This window comes from Acinonyx jubatus, chromosome B3 (genome assembly GCF_027475565.1).
Source record: "Acinonyx jubatus isolate Ajub_Pintada_27869175 chromosome B3, VMU_Ajub_asm_v1.0, whole genome shotgun sequence".
Lineage (NCBI taxonomy): Eukaryota > Metazoa > Chordata > Mammalia > Carnivora > Felidae > Acinonyx > Acinonyx jubatus.
Window position 1 is genome coordinate 138534596 of NC_069386.1, and position 10401 is coordinate 138544996.

The 10401-nt window shown below is 44.6% G+C and overlaps 1 long non-coding RNA gene across 1 annotated transcript; it reads right to left on the reverse strand.

The window, feature by feature from the left end:
- Positions 1-427: 427 nt before the first annotated feature.
- LOC128316117 (uncharacterized) lies at positions 428-9889 on the reverse strand. The gene is made up of 4 exons (XR_008299644.1): positions 9641-9889; positions 8291-8933; positions 1001-1118; positions 428-604 (listed from the first exon to the last, which is right to left on the reverse strand). It is a non-coding gene; the product is annotated as an uncharacterized LOC128316117 (long non-coding RNA).
- Positions 9890-10401: the final 512 nt, after the last annotated feature.

The following is a 10401-nucleotide window of genomic DNA, read 5'->3' on the forward strand; positions in this document are numbered from 1 at the left end:
CCTTTTCTCTCTGTGATGCTTTTCTCCATCACCCCAAGCGTATTTTGCCATTGCCCCCTTTGTTCCATGGATGTAATACATTTCGCACTTTAAGAAAATGTTTCCACTTCCTTGTTTCCAGGTCTTCCTTCCATTAGCCTCTGAGCTCCCCTAGACAGGGGTCATAGTCTCTGTATTTCCGGAAGCACAGTTACCTCTCCTTGGATTTTTGTGCAGTAAATAAATAAATAGCAAAACATAAGACTTTACCAGGAGTAGAGGAAGAGTATTCTTCTCGGAGTCCTCTACATGCTGTAGGACTGGCTCTCCATCGTATCCTTATCATGTTCCTGGATGCCTTTGCATTTTAAAGAGACCTGTGCTGATTCTTTATGAGCCAGATTGCAGAGGAGAAATCCATACCATTGTAAAGAAGGGAACATTTCTTCATGAGGTCGGCCCTCTATATTGTCTTCAGTCTCACTGGAATGCAGTACAGCCTCGTGTGAACGACTGTGGACTATGGAGTCCAAACACTCTGGATTCAAACACAACCTCTCTCACTACAATCCTGTGCAACCTTGGAGAAGTAACCTTTTAGTTTTATGAGCCTCAGTTTCTTTGTCTGTAAGAAGAGAAAAATGAAAGCATCAACTCTATTATGAGAATGTCATGAGAGTAAGGGGAGCTAACACAGGTAAGGCTTAGCCCAACACCAGCTGTAGCAGTGTTAAAATACTGGAAGTTATAATTGGTGCCATCTTTTATTTTCATTCAAGCAACTCAGTTGATTAATTCATCTCTTCAGCAGCCAGCAGATGTAGCTTTATACTACATGGCTGTCATCACATGCAGAATGGTTTTCATAAACCCATGAAAAATTCTTGGGCTCCATCCAGAACCTCTTGCCCTAATCCCTGCTGCACTTCACTGCCCAGACCAACTCCCTGCCTTCTAGGATCCCAGTCTCATGACTCCCCTTCCACGGATGTCTCAGCCCTTCCCAGATCTGATGACTTACCCACTGCCTGGCTTGGACTTCCTGGTTTCCAATCTGGGTCACAAGATTGGTTCAGCTGCTTCCTCACTTGCTGTAATGCCCCCAAGTATTATATCTGCTCTGGTCCAGGCCCTGAGATCTTAAACCAAGAGACAAATTTAGAATAGATTGCTTATGTAATTCCTTTCAGGTAAATGAAGAGGTGCTGAGATGGAGAATTTCATAGCTTCTCTAGAAGTAAAACCATCTTTTACAGATATATAAATATGAATAATATGTTAGAATATAGATAATCTTCTGGAAGCAATCTGCCATAGTTTATTTACAGCTGGGTTAACGGGGATGGGGGAGTGGGGTGTGGTGAGTAGCAGACCCTGGCTAAACACTCACCTTTCCAGTTACTCACTGTTGGTAGCAAACAATCCCAAAGATCACTGGATTAAAACAACAATTTCTTATTTTTAGAATTTACGATTCTGTGGATTAAGAATTTGGAATATATAGAGAACATATATAATATTATATATATAATACTATCATAGTATCTCTTTAAGTCTGCCAAAGTCTTACCTCCAGAAATTGTAATTAGATTAGGGAAGAAAAAAGTCTTAACTCAGATTATATTAATTAAAATGTACAAATGGATTCTGTAGCTTAGCAACAATGCCTATCACCAGTTACCATGTATGTCAGTAACCAAATTTGTACATCAGATTATGTAGAGTTGTTCCAGGAACCAACCCTGCATTATTCAAGGAATCCAGAAAGAATAGGCAATGGAATTATGCTGATTTTTAAATATAATTTTCCAGCAGTTTAAGAAGAATAAGTTTCTCATTTAAAAAGCCAGCAGGGTCAGCAGGCAACAAAATTCTGTTTTAGTTGGAAATCAGTGGGTGGGAATATAAAGCCATGGGTTTTTTTTTACCTAAATGGAACTAGAGAAGCAGCAGATCTAAAAAGTTGTAATCAGCCAAATTTCGTTTTATATATATAAATATGTGAGTAAAAAGTTAGGGCTTTCTTTCTGCGTTATATTTTTTAATTCAACATAACAGTAGCAAATCACCTTTGCTAATCTCACTTCCTTTTCCTGCATAAAAATCTTTCTTTGAAGGAGATCAAAAGCAATTCATTTGAAATCCCATGAACCTTGGGAAATCAGGGATTTAGGAAGACAAAATAGCCCATGACCATTCGTATATGAAAGTAAAGGGGTATGATTATCCACTGGTATCTCACCTGTTCCCACTCCAAGGGGACCTAAGTTGGGTGGCTCTGGGTACAAGTTTCATGGGTTGAAACTGGGGAAGCTGTCAAGCCAGGGATGGATAAGATGTGGTGGGTTATGTGGGGCGGCTGAGAGTGGACTGAGCCAGGGGAGATCTGAGAGAGGCAGATGGGGCTCAGGCCCAGTAAGACAGTGTCACTCAACGGCTGCAGAATAAGGATTGGAATGGGTCACATTAGCCTACGCCCTTCATTAGCCACTATCCTTGGACCAGTGGCTAGACCAATTTGTTCACCTACGAAATAGGGCTTACAATGCCTACACATGGTTTGTCTGACAATCAAGTGAGACCAATGCATATGAAGGGCTTGGTTAAATACCTGGCATGTAGGGATGTCCAATAAATGATCTAAGAGGCCGTGGCAGGTCTGAAATTGGTCAATGAACCAATAGGTCAAGATCCTGCTAAATGTTCTGTCAGGACAGGAAGGAAGTTAAAAGCAAACTGGGAGCATCTCTGGGGTGTTTCTAACACACCCCTGTTGGGCAGGGGGGTTGGGCACTGATTTGGGCAGTTGCTGTCACACCCAACGTAACAATGGCATTGAACGGGAAGGTGCCTCCTTTGAGGTCACAGATTTCTTCCACCTATAGCCTTTGTGCATGTCCATTTTTGGATGTACGTGTATGTGTGTGTGCATGTCTGTGCATGTGCACATGGCACAGGATCTATTTAACAAATGTTATCATGCGTTCGCTAGGTGGTTTGCCATAGAAACCCTGAAATGTATCCTTTGGACAAGGGAAGGATCTTCTGGTCAAGTCATTCTCAAAGCATATTGTTTTGCTTGGTGCACTTTTCAATGTGTGCTTATTTTTACGACAAGGCAGTAAAAAGCGTATGGACCCTCACGTCAGAATATGAGGATGAAAATTCTGGCTCTTTAACTTATTTAACTTTTTTAAAGTTTATTTATTTATTTTGAAAGAGAGAGAGAATGAGCGAGAGTGGGAAGGAGGGGGCAGAGAGCAAGAGGAAGAGAGAGAGAATCCCAAGCAAGCTTCTCACTGTCAGCGCAGAACCCAGTGAGGGTCTCCAACTCACGAACCATGAGATCACGACTTGAGCCGAAATCAGAGACCTAACTGATTGAGTCACCCCAGTGCCCCTGGCTCTGCAACTTATTTAAGACAAGTGCCTTAACCACTCCAAGGCTCGGTTTCCTCATTTTTGAATGGGGCTTGATTACAGCATGCTCCTGTATTACCATGTTTTTATTAGTATGGAATCCCTTTTTTTTAATTTTTTTAAATCTTTATTTAGTTTTGAGAGAGAGAGCAAGCAGGGGAGGAACAGAGAGAGAAGGAGACACAGAATCCGAAGCAGGCTCCAGGCTCTGAACTGTCAGCACAGAGCCCGACGCGGAGCTCGAACTCACGAACCGTGAGATCATCACCTGAGCCGAAGTCGGTCGCTTAAACGATTGAGCCTCCCAGGCGCCCCAGGATTGAATCCTTTTCCACCACCTTTCATACAGTTTGTCACCAAGTCCTGTAGATTCTACAGCCATCATGTGTGAGAAGCTGTGCTTCCTCCCCTTCTCTCACTGTCCCTGTCCCGCCTCAGGCTGTCACTCATGCATGCTGTACTTTCCAGTGACAGCCCCCGGCATGACTTCCTTGCCATTGCCCATGCTCCAATTGCAAGGAACCCCAAAACCCATCTACACAGGTCTCCTTCCCTCCTCCCATCCAAAGAGCCCAGGCTCTTTCTGGTGACTCACACAATGTGCCTTTTAAAGATGAGTAGTTTACATCCGTAACACCAAACACATCGAGGCTGTCCGGGACGAGCACCTTTTCTGGTTCTCTATTTCTATTTGCCTTAGCTAAGTTCTGCACCTACTGGGTCCATAATATGTGCACATTAAGTGATAAAGGAGAAAACCCAGGTCACTCTAAAGGGCAAACATTTTGGTGCAAATTCCAGATTTCTTGAGTTGAAAGTTACTCATCCAAGAGTCTCCCAGGGAGAGATAAGCAAGCCCCACTCTTTGAGTCATCTATAATTAGACTATGACAAATAGGTTCAGAGCATGTCATAAAGAGTAATCTCTTTGTGAGCAGAAGTTCTCTTGTCCTTGAGGTACTTTCTGTGTCACTCGAATCTTATGTTCTAAAATCTTGGATATATTTCTGTCTAACGTAGGCAACTCTTGATTTCCTTTGCTGTGGGTGGAAGTGGAGATGTGAGCAGTCCCAAACATCAGAAAAACCCACAATTATATATGTTCAGCTATCTGACAGTTCATTTATATTCAGCATGATCAGTACTCTCTTCCTGAGCTCCAAACATGTGCAAAGTGCAAGGCTATAAAAATATAAAGAAGGGGGATGGGCAGATAAAAATGTGATCATTAGCTAGTTTGACCAGACTATTAGGTGATCATCAATATTTGTGGGAAATGCCACTGCGAAGGTAAGAGGGTGGACAATAGAAAGACCCGAATGCCGATCCGAAGAATGATGAGTCACTAGCAAGGCGTCCACAGTGGCATCTCTCTTTGTAGATCATCACAGGAATGATGCCCTTGCAGTGCAACCTCGGCCATCTTACACCAATAAGACTCATGGCTTAATTGTGTTCAGATCTCCACTTTCCCTCTGTCCTGAGATAGAATGATCACAGATCAGGTTCTTCCCAGCACCACGTTCTGCAAAAAAAATGCTGGCATCCAAAGGAGTTGACCTTGGATCCTGGGTTCTGAGAAGCACTTCAAACCCTCCAGGGGTGGAAGCCCAGGGGGATCTTGCCCAGCAGCAGTGAGAAGGATCAGGAAGCTGCAGGTGCCTGGCTCGGTCAACAAACACACAGTGCACTGAAAAGAGACTTCAATTTACAGTGACAGACACGGATTGGCTCAACTGTGGTTCCCAGTTGTTTGTCTTGTGGCTCGGGGTGCATCGTTAACTCTCTACGCCTCTAATTACTCATCTATGAAATGGGAGGAAACAAACATTCCTGCCTTAATGGACTTTTTCCCCTAAAATAGTGCCTTAAAAGGACTGAAGCCCGTTTTCTCAAAGATCAGTTATTCAAGAAGAAAAAAAAAAGGAAGGTAAATCTGAACTCAGGATCTCTACCACTGCAATTTCTACCCAGAGGAGCACACAAGTAGGTCCAGGCTAGAGGACATCCACACAGGGAGACAATCAGGGCCCCGATAGACCAGGATGAGTGTGCACTCTGATGAGGGTGTTGCTTAACTCCTGGTCTTACTCAGAAAAAATCAAGGCTGCGGCATGAGGGGAGCACCAGATGTTTCTCTGAGGTTTGAGATCACGGGACTGATGCACTGCACAACTTCTCTGTAATCCACACAGCCTCATATACTCTGAGTGATGGATCATCATTCCTATTATTATCCAGAGTCTCATCCCTGGGGAAGCATGTGACTGTGGCCCTTGTTCCAATTTTCTCTCCTGTGTATTTATGGATACAAATTCACCTGTGCCCTATATATTGCTAGAGAGGATTGAAGGCAGTTTAAAACAAATACAGGGATGACGCGTTCAGAAAATAAAACGAAATTGAAAATAGGAGCAGCAGAAAGGGGGAGTGCCAGTATCTGTAACATGAGTTCAGACAATTTCTGGGCCAAAACCTCCTGGCAGCCAAGGCAAAGAGGAAAACATGAGCGATGCTTAGCTTTTGTGATCGGCACAGAAGCCGGCTGGTTCTTCAGAGACTCTTTTCCGGATGCTTTCTGAGAGGACTGTGTCTAGGGATTCCGTTGTCAGAGGTGAAGTCCAAGAGCCCAGAGGAGCCACTGGGCCTGGCTGGACTGGGAAACAGGAAGCAGGAAGAGCTTTCTGGGGAAAGGAGAGCTCAGGACTGGGTTGTGGATGACCAGAAACGGATCGGGAGAGAAGGGTTTTCAGGAAGGGAACCAACGGGTGTGGACACCCAGAGGGGAAGCATATTCTGCCTGCCTCCAGGAAGAGGACACACTCCGTCACCCACCGTGGCAACCCACTGAGTCCATCCGCACACGCGTGTGCCCATAAATATTTGCCCAGTGGAAAAAGCCAAGAAGAATGCGGCCAAGCCAGCCAGAAAACAAAACCAAAGGACTGGTTAGCTCAGAAATTCCCCCAGGCTAGACATGTCTGCCAGTGCAGTGAGTCTGTGTTGTTGAACAACGTGACGTTCACAGACTTTAAGCTACAGCACCCTTCGTCTTTCCCTTTGCTGCAGTCTTTGTCTAAATAGTGCCAAGAAACATGGCTCTTTAAGGAATCGCCTAGCACCTTAACGCTTCCCCAGTGGACACTGGTATCAGTAAACTCTCAGAGGGGAGGTGGCACAAGACTGCCTCCCAGGTGACAGATCCAAGCTGACGTTTTGAGTAGGAGAAGCTGAAAAACTCCCAGAGCACCTTGTCGATTAGCTGGTACTGAGTCTCAGTAACTGAGTTTGGCTGACTTATTTTTTGCACACTTGATGGTGCCTCAGATGAATCCCGGGGTAGCCGAGTTAGGAGCAGCCAACGGTTCACTTAACAAGCAAACTGTTCACTTAACAAACTAGGAAGCCTGGCTTGTGCTTTACACCGGGTCACAGGGGCACCAGAGACCCGAGTGACAATATCCACATCCCTCAGCCCCTCTGTCCATTGTGCTCACTCATCGCAGGTGGCTCTTTTCTTCCTCTCTCCCCAGCTCTCCCCCATCCCTTTCCCTCTTCCTTTCTGTCTTCCTCTCTCTGTTCTTCCCCTCCCCCACTCCCTCTCTCTCAAAGCACTTAGGATATGTGTTTCACCCTCAGTGTTTCAAATGTCACATTGGCATGTCTACAAAAAGGTCGCTTTTCACTCATTCTGCTCCCTACCAAGAAAGCACATTCAATGCAATTTCTTACATATTATTTCAGCCCTGAGGAAAAACATCACTTATTATGTTTTTTGATAATTTCTTACCCATCTGTCTCTCCTTTTATCTCAATAAATTGCATATTGGGTGTGGCAGGCAGAATAATGGTCCTCCAAAGATGTCCATATCCTATTTCCCAGCACGTGCGACCCACAGCTGTCAGCTGCCAGCCAGTTAGCACTGCAGACTGGTTCTCAAAAGAAGGGAACTGCCAAGAGAGCATGTATTTCGTGAGCAACTACTAGCTCCCCTGCAAGCCTTGCCGACTGTATCCTGTGTCTTTGCAGCACATGGCAACAGGTTGGTACATCTCGAGGAGCCAGGACTCTGAATTTCATTTAGCATTTAATTAACTGGAATAGACCAAGGACTCCAATGGCAGCCCCCGATTGCAATCTGTGGATGGATGGGCATTTTTATCTGAAAATGACGACCAGCTTATCTTCTGTCGCGCAGCTATCACACGTGATATGTATCTCTCGTTATCCCAGCCAATCAAACACAGAAAGTTTATTAAGATTCTATCATCCGAAGTTATCACCAATGATAGGATTTTTCATCTGAATGTGCTTGTGTGCAATACCGTATTTTGTCTAAGAGACCCTCAGGAGAATGAGAGAGGGAAGATTATTACTTAAGAGAGAGCAATGAATCTATGGTCAATGACCAAGTCATTTAAGGAGTGTGGCCACCCAGAGAATTATAATAACCGGATCACTTAAAAAGAAGTCTGTAACTCCCTTTATTTAAGAAAAGAACTGACAAGGCTACAGAATAACATAAACAGAGGAAGAAATCAGAGTGATCCTATAGTAAGAAGGGGAAAAAAGCTATTGCTTTGGTGAGTCATTGGAAACGTAAGCCAATGGTTCTATATTTTGCTACAAATAGGTTCTGAGCTTCGTAGAAGCCATAAGAAGAAAAGAAATGTGATCAGCCCTGAGATTCTGGGGATCCATGAAATGAATACAGTCCTTTATTTAGAGAAGCTAGTTTTCGTTTAGGTCACTTATGAACAGGAAATTTGGAGAACCCACTCACTCAAACACTGGGGGTATTAATTCATACGGTCAGCAAATGTCTCTTGAGTTCTCACTTATGCTGGCCATCATGTTGGTGCTTGGTTTTCAGTGCTAAATCAAACTTACCTGTTCTCTTGGTGTAGATAAGCCACTCTGCGCAACAAGCAGACAACGAGACAAAGACAGTAAAATGGGAGAGCACTTCCATGGAGGTTTACACAACATCCACCAAGGACTCAAGGGTGAGGCTGGTTTTCTGGTCTTTGTGCAACTGGGGAAGTTTTCAAAGACAAGACAGAAATTTAAAGAGAGACATTCATCTGGATGTTAAGGAAGGTGACCAAGTGAAATAGGCACTGAGACAGGACAATTATCCATAACGACCAAGGTCCATAAGAGAGGTCATTGCCAAGTATTAGCCTCCCTTCTGGGCTGAAAGCTCCTTGAGACTACTTCTGGCTTTGGTCTCCAACGTCACACTCCCAGCATGGACTCTGGCATGCTGTGGTTGCCGAGCAGGTTTTTAAGGAAAGAAACAAGAGATGTGCTGGAGAAAGCCTTGGTGATCGGGAGACACGTCGAATGTTGTGGGGCTTGGACAACCAGCGTTCCCTGTTGACAGTAAGATCTCACCTAAATAAATTGGGCAGCAATTTTGAACTCCAACGGCTGTTCAAGGACTGCATAGAGGGTCTTATCAGTTTTCCAGAGACCTCTGGAGTTTAAAAGATCATTTCACATCCTTGATTTTGGTGATGCCCACAAACATCTGGTGCAGGAAAGAACAGCCTGGTGGGATACAGGGCTGGAGAAAAGACTGGGGGCAATGATTCTGCTCTAACTCCCTCCACATTACATTGTTTTTGCGGTGTATGTATATCTGCCTCCCCAGTTACACTGAGAGCTCTGAGCCAGGGACCGCATCTGCATTTTCATGGCAAATTCCAAAAACCTTGGGTGGAATCCGTTGTACCACCTGGGAACTGTGTGAGCCTTGGGCAAATAAATAATTAAAACTCTCTGAATTTTAAATCATTCCTCAGTCAAATGTGGAAAGAATGAAATCTGCCCATGCGCAACTCAAAACAGCTGCAGTCCGGTGTCCCCAAACTCGATGTGGCTAACTTCACATCCAGAGTCTTCTGTCACCCCCCTCTCCACCCTTCAGGCTGTCCCTGCTAATTTGGGAGCAGTTTTGAAGGACTCTGCTCCCCTCGTTTTCATTCGTTTCCCCCCTGTTCCCAGGAGTGTAAGGGAGGTGCGTCTGCCAGCAGGCACTGCACCTTCAGCAACTTGTATCTGTCCAGGACCCCCTGATGCCTGCTCTTTCTTCATCATCTTCTTTGTTGCCCTGACTTTTTTACCTAGTTCGGGGACCTATCCTCTGGATTTTTCTACTCTCTATTTCTAGAGCCGCGGGGGCCACTTTGAATGCTTCTGGTTCTGCCTCCTGGTTCCATAACTCTTTACTATTACCTCGAAACCTCTGACAACAACCCCTCCTCGGAACTCATTAACACCGTTTCCCTGTTAATTCATTAGCGCTTGGGAGCCCCAGCGATGATCTTTCTCTTCCTCCCACGGTCTCTGCCCTTACACATTTTATGTCTGAGGTTTCTCCCACATTCCGTTTATTGTGACATCATTTATGAAGTTCTCCCTCGACAGGAGAGGAGTCAAAAATAACTATATATCATTTTAAATTGCTCTGGTTGGTAACTCTACATTTTAAGAATATCAAGGAAAAGAAAGTGTCTAATGACAGGGCTACAAGTGGATAAAGAGCTGACAGGGTAATTGCATTACCAGATGCTCCCATACACCAGTTAGCTGCTTCCGTGGCCTATTTGAAGCAACGGGTGTCAGGTCAGTAATTAGGTTCTCGCAGACAAACTAGAAGTGCCATCTGATCTCTGAACACCCCCATCACTCTCATTTATGCCAAGTTCAATATGAAACACACCATCACCATCCTTTTCCCTCAAGGCTGCCAAAAGTTCCCAGGGACATCTCCCCCCGCCCGCACCCCCACACGAGTTAATGAAGTCAATGCTTCCTCCGCATGTCAGAGAACTTGCTCCCCGGATGGCAGTACTTTGGTGCCCGTCAACAACAAAAACACCCAACAGCAACCTTGACTCTACTCTTTGAGTCTTTTCTTCTGACTGTGGGCTGGCTGACATTTTCACACTCAAGGCTTCTTTGTATTAATTTCTTTGTTTGATTTCCTAATGCAG